This window comes from Carcharodon carcharias, chromosome 7, assembly GCF_017639515.1.
Source record: "Carcharodon carcharias isolate sCarCar2 chromosome 7, sCarCar2.pri, whole genome shotgun sequence".
Lineage (NCBI taxonomy): Eukaryota > Metazoa > Chordata > Chondrichthyes > Lamniformes > Lamnidae > Carcharodon > Carcharodon carcharias.
The window spans coordinates 109,542,943-109,556,752 of NC_054473.1; the positions used below are offsets into that span (position 1 = coordinate 109,542,943).

Sequence of the window (13,810 nt, forward strand, 5' to 3'; positions counted from 1 at the left end):
TCTCTCAACACATGCCCAATTCCATTCATTTGTTTTTACCTGATAACCTCAGGCAAACTGCACCCCTCTTGTGCCATTGCCAAAACCTCCCAGTCATTTTTCTTATTCATGGGTTTCCAACCAGCTATCTAGAAGGTTTCTGGGGCCTCCATGATACAGTACTACACCCTATAACAAAACCTTCACTCATCTTTCCTTATTCAGTAATCTAGTCAATATCCTCTACCTTCCATTAAATGGTCTCATTTTCTCATTGTATTTCTAGTTCTGACCTCCTTGGTACATCCGCCATTTTCCGTTGCTATATTTCCCTGATATTTCAGTATTCCCACCTGTTCCAACTATTTCTTGATTATTATAATTCTCACTGTTTCACTTGCACTCCATAGAACCTTGGGTCTGATCCACTTTGACGTTAATTCCATAATCCATTGCTTCAGTATTGGGGTTATCAACCAACAATGTACATTCATGATATCTGCAACCAAAGCTTAGCCATCAGCAAGTTTAACAGCTTTCTCTATCAGACCTCCAAATTTCACTCCTACCTCTACCCAATCAAATTAATCCCTTACCATTGCTGCTATAAACACATTAAACAGCATAAGTGACAAGTAGCACCCTTGTCATGCTCATTTCTAATCACTCTTGGCACTGACTTTTCATCCGACACCCTACGCTTGCATTTCATCTCATATCAAAGTCTTCATCAGGTATTTATCTCTCTAATTTTCCATTGTACCTCTATTAATTGTATTTATTTCACTGTATTGAAGATGTTGAAAACTCCAGAAAGTAAATGTACATTTTTTGATTATGTTCTATTCTCCTCTTACACAGAACTCTTTCTATTCCTTTTGTCTCATTTTTCATATCTTCTATGAAATTCAAATTGATCTTAGCCAAGATCAGCTTTTGCTCCTGCAAGGAATCTGAGCACAATCTTGGAGGCATGTGGAATCAAACTGATACATGAAACTCATCACATTTGCAAGCATTTGGCTCTTTCCTCCCCACCCCAGAGGTATTAGGGCTAATATTTCCATGAAATCGACTGGCCATTCTCCTTTGAAGTACATGACTTTACATAAATCAACAAATTGTCAGCTGCCTTGTCTTCCAAGTTTTTAATTATTACTGCTGGCATCTTACTGTACATTTGGGATTAAAAACCAAATTCATTTGCTGAAAACTGTCCAGCTTGCTTTGACGCAACTGCTGCAGAATATGGACATTGGACCCTGAATTTCATGATCTCATTCCACCACTGTAATTATGGGAGACAGAATTGCACCCCACACCAGTGACCCAAGAGCCTGACCATGTCGAAGTTCCTGGGGTCAGGCCGCTTTTGGCACCCACATGGCATTGTCGCCTCTTGGCACTCTCACCAGAGGGGAAAGAATAAAGCAGTGTTGGATAGTTGCTTGCAGTCTGCCTGGAAAGTGTAGATAACATGTGAAATTGGTCTCTTTACAAAATAGCAGATTTCACTGGAGCAGAAGTTAAGTCTCGAAGTGTTTCGAGAACCTCGACTTACACCATTCCAAAGTTTCTTACGCCTTTAGCTCATCATTGTACAGCACACTGGGGCACAAAAGGAGGGGCCAGTGGGTTTTCCAATGGCTAACATAATTTCACCAGAGCGGATTCCTTACAGTACACCAGTCTACATTCGGCTAATCTCAATTTATGCCAGCCTAGCCCAAGGGGATAACCCACACCAGTTTCTGGAGATCTGGTGTTACTGTGTTTCACTCCATTTTCTGTCCCTAACTGTCCTTGCCCACCTTTTTTTATTAAAATTGGGTGTCTGTCTGAAGTCATTATCCACCAGGAGGGATAGGTAAACTTGTATCCAATGTAATTATATGTCATCATTTTTGTTCACCTATTAATTTACTTGTTAAGAAATCTATTTAACAATTTAGAATTTAAGCTACTATTGGAGGGGTTGAATCTGACCTTGTACAATAGTGTAAACTGGGTGACAGCACATTTGCAGTCAGTTGAAATAAAAATCATGAGAGATGTATAATGGACTGCCATTTCACAATCACACAGTCAAAATCTATCCCAAAGTGCTTATTGTATTTCAATCAAAGTATGTGATACAACTAGCAGCCAAAATACAGTAATGAAGATTTTCTGTCCAATCCCTCGAAATGCTACACATTACCCAGATAGTTTGCAGGTTATGGTATTTTCCTGGTAATAGGGAATGAGGACTCAACTACGGGAGAGGTCTGAGACCCTGAACATGAAAAAAATATTTAGAGTAAGAACTCAAAATTCAACCCACAGTCAGCCACTGAGTGCCAAGATAATTGCAAGATTTGGTTTGCTGAGGCAATGTAGTTTGGTGACATGGTGTGCAAAGACAATCTCAATGTTATCTTCATATTGAAGGTTTCTGGACTATACCCCAGTTTCAACACTGTATTTTTCTCCCATACAGATAGGTTTCAGTTGTACCATCTTATAACATGTGCATTCAGAAAAATGCAAACTCATTGTACAGTGAGTCTTTTGTACATATTCTGAGGTTCACTAAGAGCAATGAGAAAGTTTTATTTTGAAAGAACAATCAGCTGTTGCTTGACTTTGCTGACACTATCCATCTACTTGTTTTCCCCAATGTGTGGAGGAAAAAAATCACCAGAAAATAAACAGAAAAAAATTAAAAAGGACATTAAAGTTAATCCGATTTCTTTGTTACAGTTGAATTTTCTTGAAAGGGTGAAATTTCATCTTTCAAAAGCCAATGATACATATTGTAATCCAGGACACAAATCCTGGATTAGCACACCATGTGATTACACCAGAAGCACTATTTATTCAATAGGCGGAGGAAAGATTATTTATTCCTCTCCTGAGTGAATATCTCTTTCATGTCTGGCATCTATAATTTCACACGGCAGGTGTTCTTGTCATATGCATGGAATTAATGAAAAGGAATCAGAGCTACATCTTTTCCACAGGTTGAAGTAATGTGGGAATGTCTAATTAGCCCCAGTCAGAAACTCCAAACCGGGATGTTTAATGTACACAGAAGAATTCTACAATACATTTCATTAAAATTAATGCCAATATTTACGCCATTTGTTTGTAATTTCTGTTGTTACTTCTTTTATCTGCTGTACACCAATGGGGTTTGCTCCTGTAAACTAGATTGAGAAAGAGGACTAGAGTAGATTTCTCAAAAGTGGGTGGGTTGGTGGGGTGGCGGGGGTGGGTACTGCAACAAGGGGCAGAATTTTCCATGCCGGCTGGCATCGGGCATCATGGCAGGCGTGAGCAGACAATATGACGGGAAGGTCGAAAGTCGGTTTCATGACGTCGTGAAACCAGTTTGCAATTGTCCGCTCTGCCTGTCAATGGCGGGCCACGTTTCCCACTGCCGCACTTCGGGAACTTCATTGTAATATATCTGCATATCATTATAAGCCCAGCTCGCCAGAATCATCCTCCCACGCTGGAACAACTGAGTACGTCGGCGTTCCACAACAGCATTTATAAGGCATGCATCTGACCAGCTGCACTTCGAGGGGAACTCAGAGGTAAGTGCACAGTAATGTTGCACAGCGCTAGCAAGGGTCACCTGTTGGACCTCAGAGTTGAGGTGCTGCGCATTCAGGTAAGGGCACAGGAAAGTCACATTTTCCCAGCAGGCTGACAGTGCAGTGTTGGGGCAAGAGCTGCACTGTGGTTGAGGCGAGTTGGGGAGGAGCAAGGGCTGCACTGCGGTTGAGGCGAGTTGAGGGGGGCAACATAGCACTTGCAGGGTGGTGGGGGGGAGGGAAGTGATCACGCATTAGGGAAACTAAAGTGACCATTCTTCCGCAGCTGAGACAGTCCAGATGCAGTCATTTGACATGCTTGGAGTCAGCCTCTAGCTTATCTGCCCACTCAACCAACGCAATGGCATGAAAGTGCCACCAAATGCTCCAGAGGTTTTCACTCCTCAGGCACAGACTGCAAACTAATAAGCGTTTTAGTCAACTACAGAACAATTGGATGACTGGGCACGTTGTACAATCTCCTTGCAAAGGCTGGCCATGATGCAGTCACTGTTGGAGGCACTCACAGCCCCTTGTAATGTCAACATTCAGGTCTGGACTAGTCTCCCCCATAGTTCAAGTCAACAGTGCAGACTTGCAGTGTTAGTTAGGAAAATGCCTGAGCTTGAGCTGAGAGCACAGCATGCAGTCCAGTGTGAAAAGCTGCCACCAATCGGTCAGGTGGAGTAGAGCGGTGGTGGGTGGGGTTTCAGGCAGCCATGTAGTGCACTAAACTCGCCATCCAAGCCTTGGCAGTCAGCACTCTCTGGGATGCGTTAAGGGGTCTTCAGACTTAACCAAGAGAGGTTCATGGTACACCCAAGCTAACCCACGCATCTCTCTCTATCATCCTACAGGAGGAGCACATCAGGAGCACAGAGCCTGGTGACCTAGCTGTACGCCTCATGGCTTACACAGACTAGAAACAAAGGAGAAGAAAACAACGGAGGCGCCTGCTGGGCAGAGGGAGGAGCAGCACCCTCAGGAAGAAGGGGCGGTGGGGCTCCTGCGCACACTGCTGAAGAGCCACAGCGAGCTGTCGCTGGTCAGTGCCTAGCTAGGCCCAGGGGCTATAGATGGCGCTTCTCATTCCTGCACATGAATGAGAACCAGTGTCACCGAAGACTGCGCATGTCCAGGGAACTGGTCAGTCACATCTGCCACTTGCTGCAGGATTTGGTGCCATGGGGAGATGGAGGGCATCCACTGCCAGTGGCCATGAAAGTGACCATGGCACTCAATTTTTATGCCAATGACTCCTTTCAGAGCTCTACAGGTGACCTCTGTGGGATATCGCAAGCCTCCACGCACAAATGTGCCCATGAGGTCATGGAAGACATCTTTGCAAAGGCACACAACTTTGTGCATTTCACCCAGGACCAGGAATGCCAGGATGCAAGAGTGCTGAGATTTGCCCAGATCTCAGGCTTTGCACAGGTGCAGGGTGCCATCGATTATATTCACATGGAGTTCAGATCTCCGTGGCAACAAGCAGTCAACTACATCAACCGCAAGGGCTTCCACTCACTGAATGTCCAGCTGGTGTGAGACCATCACAAACATATCCTGAAGCTCTGCGTATGGTTCCCAGGGAGTGTCCACAACTGCTACATTCTCAGTAGGCTTCAGATCCCTGGTGTCTTCCAGGCTCCAGAGAAGCTGCAGGGTTGGCTTCTCGGGGGCAAGGGCTACCCACAAAGGGCATGGCTGATGACACCTCTGCAGCGGCCTCAGAGTGCAGCAGAGAGAAGGTACAACAAGACTTATCCTGCAACTCGCACCTTGGTGGAGCAAACCATCGGAATATTGAAAATGAGATTCCAGTGCCTGGACCAGTCTGATGGAGCCCTGCAATACAATCCACAAAGGGTGTCACACATCATCGTAACCTGCTGTGCCCTTTACAAGTTGACGCTGCAATGGGGAGAGGAGCTGGCTGAGGAGGATATGCATGTCTCCTCTGACAAGGTGGACGTTGACAGGGATGAGAGTGAGGAGGTCCTCCAAGGCAAGAATGACAGCGATGAGGCCATTGCACTGGTCAGAAGAGGCAGGCATGCTCAGGAGGCCCTCATAGCTGCTAGATGCATGGAGGATGATGACTCCTGTCTGGTTGATGGCAGTGCACATACCCTCTGTGATAAGGCTCCTGTCATGGAGACGCAGCGGAGGTCCATAGTCCGTACGTTCCTGGAGGACGATGATGACATGCAGTTGGGTACTCCATTCATCCTCACATAGCTTATGTGAATGTCTGACTCCTCTGGCTCATGGTACGTCGCTTGCGCTCTGTGAACAGGGTCATATCCTGGAGATACATCAGGGAAACTCTAATTTCTCCTGATCCTATGGCACCCTTCGTGAGCTGAATCCTTCCACACTATCACCGGACACAGATGCTGATAGAATGGAGGGGTGCCAGCTGCACATCAAAGGTGCTGGAAGCACACAGAGAATGACGGAACTCTGTGCCGCCGGCCCAGGATATTCTGGCAGCAATAATAAGCCCCATCGAGGTGCAAGCATGACTGATGTGACCAGTGACAGAGAAGGCACACCATCATGTGCACAAAGCACAGGGTGGAGGCCCTGGACTGAGACACATGCCTTTGTCTTGTGCAGGGACCAAGGTTTCACATCTGAACGATACAAACACTGCTCATCAGAACAAGGAGCCATAGGCAAGAAGACATACACAGGACTTTATTAACAAAGTAAACATTATGTACAAGTGATTAACACCTTTGTCCAGTCTGTGCAAATACATCTTCTTAACCTTCCTAACACTGCCGCTACGCTTGGTGATCCCCTGACATCCCCAGTGGAGTTGCAGGCAGCCTGCTGACTGCTATGCCTTGTCTTTGATGACCTTGACAGGCTTCCTCTGGAGGACCAAGACCTGGAGGGCCTGCTTTTGGGGTCCCGCTATGTGGCAGTGGCACCTCCTCTGCCTGTGGAGCTGGATTTGCTGGGGTCAGGGAAGAGGGGATTTGGATGTGCCTGATACTTCTGGAGTCACCTGGGTGGATGACCCCGGGGTGTGCACCTGCTGATCCTCCTCCCCATGGGTGCCCAAGGGCCCCTGGCTGACTCTTTGAAGAGAAGGGGAAGCTGCAGCACCCTCCTCTTGTGTTGACGCTGTTGGAAGCCAGTATTCAGCCCACACAACAGTGCAGGACTGGTGGCCTGGACCAAGGTCTTCATGGCATCTGCCATCCCACCAGTTTACTTGTTACAATGGCATACTGGTGCTATCACCTCAGACTGAAGGCAAATGGACTCCTCCATTGTGTCTTGCATTCTGAGGAGTGCAGCGGACATTCCCAGCTGATGTTCCCGAGCTTGCCCTTGCAACTCCAGCAACTGAGGTATGACCGAGGCCAGGGGCTCGTCATCTGACTTGGACTCAGCAGGTTTCTGGTCTCCAGCAGTCCTCCAGGTGCCAGAAATGTGAGGGGTCCCTGCCTCTGCCTGCTGTGGATCAGATAGTGTGATTTGCTCACCAGATTGTGATCTCCAGGCTACTCTAAAGCTTGGTCCCACCGAGGTGTGTGTCTCTGTGCTGGTAGATGGTGTGGGTGAGCGCTATGACGGGACTTAAATGAGAGTTTCAACAGATTCCTCTTCTGAGGTGTCTTTGGGGTTTGAGTCAAGGCCCTGGGTTGTGGACTCCCTCAGCTGTTTCCCAGATGTGCCTGCGAAAGCAAGGAGAGATAATTAGTGCATGGCAGTGGCCTGTGAAGCAGGACACATCACTTACAACATGGTTGTCTGATGGATGTTGCACTGCTGGATCCTCACTTGGTTGAGCACTGCCAACATCACTCTCAACACAGGGATGTCCCAAATCTTCACCGGCCAGCTAGATGACTCTATTTTCAAAGTCCGTGAGGATCTTGATTTCAGGCATTCCTCCTCCAGTCTGTGACCTCTCCCTTTTGTTGTATGCTTTGCTTGTCCTGCATGAATAGAGGTGGAAAGAGTGTAAGCAGGATGCCTGCAAGGCCAGATGATATAATGCTTGGCATGTGTGGTAGTGAGTGGTTCCATGGATGGGATGAGGACAATGAAGGTGTGTGTGAGAGAGTGAATATTGATATTCCTTGAACTGGCAGTGAGTGAGATCCCTGTGGCCATGTGATGGGTTTGTGAATGTGTGGGTTGAGAGTGATGAGAAGAATGACTTACTCTGGTGGAATAGAGGAGATCATTCATGCTCTTTTGGCAATTGGTGGCTGTCCTCTTTTGCAGGGTGTTGGCACTGACCACCACTGCCACCGCCTCCCAAGCCAGATTGGTGATGTTGCTACCCCTCCTGCAGCCAGAGCGAGCATATAGGGCATCACGGCAGGCCTCCATGGTGTCCAAAAGGCATATCAGAGATGTGTCACTGAAACCAGGGGCTGCTGTCTTCTTGCCTTTCAGGGCCAAGTCTCCTGTGCAGCAATCCTGGGCTGGAATCATGAGAGATGTGTGCGCAGCTGCACTTTAAATAGGGCGCCCAGCGTGAGCAAGGTGATGGCATGGTGGGCGAATTGGAGGCAGCCCACCAGTGAAATAGCATGTGTCCCAGGAATGCATGATTAATGTGGCAGGATGTGGCGTGAAAAGCCGCCATTGTGACTGGTGAGTAAAATGTTCTTTTTCCTGCCCACTACTGCATTTAGTGCAAATCTGGGATAATTCTGCCTAAGGACATAATGGCTGTGATACTCCTTTGATCTGTTCCCGCTTTCCAGGCATGAAGTGTCGTGGAGGCTCTGTTTGGTGTTTCAACAGGATTCCTGCCATGCTCTGGCAAAGCAATGCCAGCAAAACAGGAGCAGGTCTGAGGAAGTTGCCAATTATTGAGTTCTAATGATAAAATAGAACTTCATATTAACAATCAAAAATTACCCATTGCCTTTGAGTCTTGTAAATGTTTCACACTGCTGCTACTGTGCGGTGGAGGGAGTGAATGTTTGTAGATGTGGTGTCAGTCAAGTGGGTTGCTTTGTCCTGGATGGTGTCAAGCTTCTTGGGTGTTGTGAGAGCTGCATTCATCCAGGCATGTGGGGAGTATTCCGTTACACTCCTGATTTGCGCCTTGTAGAGTCATAGAGGTCTACAGCACCGAAAAAGACCCTTCGGCCCATCGAGTCTGCGCCGGTCAAACAAGTACCTAACCGTTCTAATCCCATTTTCCAGCACTAGCCCATAGTCTTGTATGCCATGGCATCGCAAGTGCACATCCAAATACTTCTTAAATGTTATGAGAGTTTCTGCCTCTACTGCCCTTTCAGGCAGTGAGTTCCAGATTCCTGCCATCCTCTGGGGAAAAAATTCTTCCTCACATCCCCTCTAAACCTCCTGCCCCTTACCTTAAATCTGTGCCCCCTGGTTATTGATCCCTTCACCAAGGGGAAAATTTCCTTCCTGTCTACCCTATCTATGTCCCTCATCTATATATACCTCAATCTCCTGTGCTCCAGGGAAAATAACCCTAGTCTATCTATCCAATCTCTCCTCAAAACTAAAACTCTCCAGCCCAAGCAATATCCTGGTAAATCTCCTCTGCACTCTCTCTAGTGCAATCACATCCTTCCTGTAATGCGGATTCCAGAACTGCATGCAATACTCTAGCTGTGGCCTAACCAGCATTTTATACAATTCCAGCATAACCTCCCTGCTCTTATATTCTATGCCTCGGCTAACAAAGGCAAGTATCTCATATGCCTTCTTAACTACCTTATCTACTTGTCCCGCTACCTTAAGGGACTGATGGACATGCACACCAAGGTCCCTCTGATCCTCTGATTCCCATCACCCTCTGGGTGAAAAAATTCTTCCTCACATCCCATCTAAGCCTCCTGCCCCTAAGCCTCCTGCCCCTTACCTTAAATCTATGTCCCCTGGTTATTGATCCCTCCACCAAGGGGAAAAGTTCCTTCCAGAGTACTTTCCAGGATCCTGCCATTCATTGTGTATTCCTGTGCCTTGTTTGTCCTGCTCAAGTTCATCACCTCACACTTATCTGGATTAAATTTCATTTGCAACTGATCAGCCCATCTGAACAGCCTGTCTATATCCTCCTCTAATCTAGGCTATCCTCCTCACTATTTACCACCCCACCAATTTTCGTGTCATCTGCGAACTTACTGATCAATCCTCCTACGTTCAAGTCTAAATCGTTTATATATACCACAAACAGCAAGGGATCCAACACCGATCCCTGTGGAACCCCACTGGACATAGGCGTCCAGTCACAAAAACATCCCTCGACCATTATCCTCTGCTTCCTGCCACTCAGCCAATTCTGGGTCCAATTTGCCAAATTGCCTTGCAGTACCTGAGTGAATGAAGACCTCTAATAGCAGTTAACATAGAAACAGGAAGAGGCCATTTGGCCCCTCAAGCCTGCTCCAATTTTCAATTAGACCACGATTTATCTGTATGTCAACTCCATTTACACCCCCCACACCCCTTTAGCTCCATATCCTTTGATACCTCAAACTAACAAAAGCCTATCAATTTCAGTCTTGGAAGCTCCACTCATCCTCTCCAGCGCCCACAGTTTTATTGGGGAGAGAATTCTGGATTTCCACTAAGCTTTGTGTGTGAACTACTTTCTGATTTCACTCCTAAATCGCCTGACTCTAACTTTAATTTTATGCCTCCTGGTTTTTAATTTCTTTACAAGAGGAACTGGCTTCTCTCTATTGGCTCTACTGAATCATTTAATCATTTTCACTACCTCGATCCGGTCATCTTTCAACCTTCTAAGCTGAAAGGTTTCAAGACACAACCATAATTCAACCACGATAACTAACAAATAAATATTAGTTCCCTCCTCACTGCTGCACTTGTCCTATTCTAGAAAAAGCCCATCCCCTAACACAGTCTACAAAAGACATGTGTGGGAAGACTCTTTTGTAGATGGTGGACAGGCTTTGGAGAGTCAGGAGGTGAGCTACTCGTCGCATGATTTCTAGCCTCTGATCTGCTCTTGTAGTCACAGTATTTATATGGCTAGTCCAGTTCAGTTTCTGGTCAATAGTGACCCCCAGGATGTTGATAGTGGGGGATTCAGTGATGGTAATGCCATTGAACATCAAGGGGCAATGGTTGGATTCTCTCCTGTTGGAGATGTTCATTTCCTGACACTTGTGTGGCACGAATGTTACTTGCCATTTGTCAGCCCAAGCCTGGATATTTTTTCCAAGTCTTGCTGCATTTGGACGTGGACTGCTTCAGGATCTGGGGAGTTGCGAATGGTGCTGAACATTGTGCAATCATCAGCGAACATCCTCACTTCTGACCTTATGATGGAAAGAAAGTCATTGATGAAGCAGCTGAAGATGGTTGGGCCTAGGACACAACCCTGAGGAACTCCTGCGGTGATGCCCTGTGACTGAGATGATTGACCTCCAATAATCACAACCATCTTCCTTTGTGCTAGGTATGACTCCAACCAGTGGAGAGTTTTCCCCCTGATTCCCATTGACTCCAGTTTTGCTGGGGTTCCTTGATACCACACACTGTCAAATGTTGCCTTGATGTCAAGGACAGTCACTCTCACCTCACCTCAGGAGTTCAACTCTTTTGTCCATGTTTGAACCAAGGCTGTAATGAGATCAGGAGCTGAGTGGCCCTGGCGAAATCCAAACCAGACATCAGTGAGCAGGTTATTGCTAAGCAAGTGCCACTTGATAGCACTGTTGGTGACCCCTTCCATTACTTTACTGATGATCGAGAGTAGACTGATGGGGCAGTAATTGGCCGGGTTGGGTTCATCCTGCTTCTTGTGTGCAGGACATACCTGGGCAATTTTTCACATAGCTGGGTAGATGCCAATGTTGTGGCTGTACAGGAACAACTTGGCTAGGGGCATGGCAAGTTCTGGAGCACAAGTCTTCAGTACTATTGCCGGAATATTGTCAGGGCCCATAGCCTTTGCAGGAATTTACCAAGGCTCCTTTGACAGCACCGTCCAAACCCACAACCACTCCCATCTAGAAGGACAAGGGCAGCAGATAGATGGAAACATAGCCACCTAGAAGTTTCCCTCCAAGTCACTCACCATCCTGACTTGGAAATATATCGCCATTCCTTCACTGTCACTGGCTCCAAATTCTGGAACTCCTTTCCTAACAGCACTGTGGGTTTACCTACACCACATGGACTGCAGCAGTTCAAGAAGGCAGTTCATCACCACTTTCTCAAGGGCCACTAGGGATGGGCAATAAATGCTGGCCCCGTGAATGAACTTTTAAAAAATTATAAAATCCTTAAGGGGACACTGGGTTATCCTAGCATCATCAGACAAAACTAACAATGTTCTTCATTTTAGAGGGGCACAACTAAGTTACTTAATGGAAGGACAAAGAAAGCTTTTCAAATTAAATAATAATATTGCCACTCGTGTACAATGTGCTCCAGTCTGTGTGGTGTCCACCAGTATTGGAAGGCCTCAAGTGTACCAGGTTCATTACACACTCCTGTTACGAAAGTATAATAATTTTCATAATATTATTCTGGTTTATTGTAAAGTAACTTTATGGTTGTGAGTGTAGATGGTTCTCTTTGTGTGATTTAATTATATTTGGAGTCAGGTGGGCTGCAAGCTTGAAATTATCAAAAGAAGTTAGGTGTAGAAATGTACTTGAAATGCTAATCAGTAAACATGGATGGGGTCTTAGTATGTAAGGTGTGAAGCGAATTTGCATTTTTAGATAAGTGAAGGGGTTGTTTGGATTTCAAAGGGATGTTAGGATGTTTACAATTAGCCAGATAAGCAAGGCTAAGCAGTGTGTTTACTTTTCTCAAAGGCTACTGACAATATTAGCAACATGAAAGATTTTTGTTATGGGAAAGGTAAAGTTCCAAAGACATTTGGAACAATGGAATTTATATATTGAAGAGAGAGAAACATATATAAAGGAGAATGAAAGGCTATGTTGGGGAGCCATGTAAGATCTGACAAGAGTGTGTGAAGCAGCCATCAGAAAGCCTTCAGCCACTTGTGCATACGTCTGCTGTGTCCAGTAACTAAAGTTGGAGACAAGCTGTTGGAATTCCACTGGCAAGTGGGTACTGTGGTGACTTGTTGGCTTTTTTAAAAAAATCTAAAATCTATTTTGGACTTAAAGGAGGTGTGTAATTTAGAGTCAGGTTAATTAGGAATTTTAGGATTTTGTTATAGTATTAAGTAACTGTAGTCTTATGTAATTGCTTGAAATCTTTTCTTTTGTTAATAAATATTTTAATTTAATTTTTAAAACACTCTAAAGATCTTAGTGGACTCATTACTTCTGAATTCAATGTACACATCTTATAATAAATACAAATTGAAAAACCGTTGTGGTAGTGTGGCCAAGTTTCCCTTGTGATTTTGGTCAACCTGGCGCACATCATCTGCCACGTCATAACACTCCTTCTTCACGATCAGCCGAATGCAAAGATGCAGAATAGAGACCAGAGTGACCACTTCCAAGGGCCACTTTAACTTGGACCTGTAGATGGCCAGCTTGGTCAGGACCAAGAGCAAACCCATGAGGACTTCCTCCACCTTTCCCTCCCCTCCATACAGGAAGTGCAAAGATCAGTACCAACAGGCTGAAGTGGAGTCAGAGTTTGAGGAGCAGTCCCTTCAAAGGATGGAAGAGGGGCTGCAATCTCTAATGTTCCCTGTAAATAAGAAGTACTAATTCAGCCAGGGTGCAAACTTACAGGTTGAGATGATGGAAAGATTGGTATTCTGAAACAATGAGATGAAAAGGGCTGAAGAAATCTCTTCATCTGAACCTATTATGTAAACTTGTGGAACTTGTTGCTTAACAATGTGGAAATCCATACAAGTTGTATTTACCTTCCCACAGTGTATTTTTTTATTCTTTCATTCAATGCAGATATCGCTGGCTATGCCAGCATTCATTGCCATCCCTAATTGCCCTTGAGGAGTTGGTGTTGAGCTGCCTTCCTGAACAGCTGCAGTCCCTGTGGTGTAGGTACACCCACAGTACTGTTAGGGAAGGAGTTCAGAAGAAGCATTTTGACCCAGTGACAATGAAGAAACAGGAATATAGTGGCAAGTGTAGCTTGCAGGGAAACTTGCAGGTGGTGGTGTTTCCAGGCATCTGCTGCCTTTGTTTTTCTAGATGGCAGATGTCGCGGGTTTGGGAGGTGCTGTTGAAGGAGCTTTGATGAGTTGTTGCACTGTATCTTGTACATGCCACTTTGCGTTGGTAGTGGATGGAATGAATGTTGAAGGT

General features: G+C 45.7%; 1 protein-coding gene across 3 annotated transcripts in view; it reads right to left on the reverse strand.

The window, feature by feature from the left end:
- The window catches only part of st3gal2 (ST3 beta-galactoside alpha-2,3-sialyltransferase 2), a 461,264-nt gene that overhangs the window by 164,449 nt on the left and 283,005 nt on the right, over window positions 1-13,810 (reverse strand). The gene's annotated exons all lie outside the window — the stretch shown is intronic.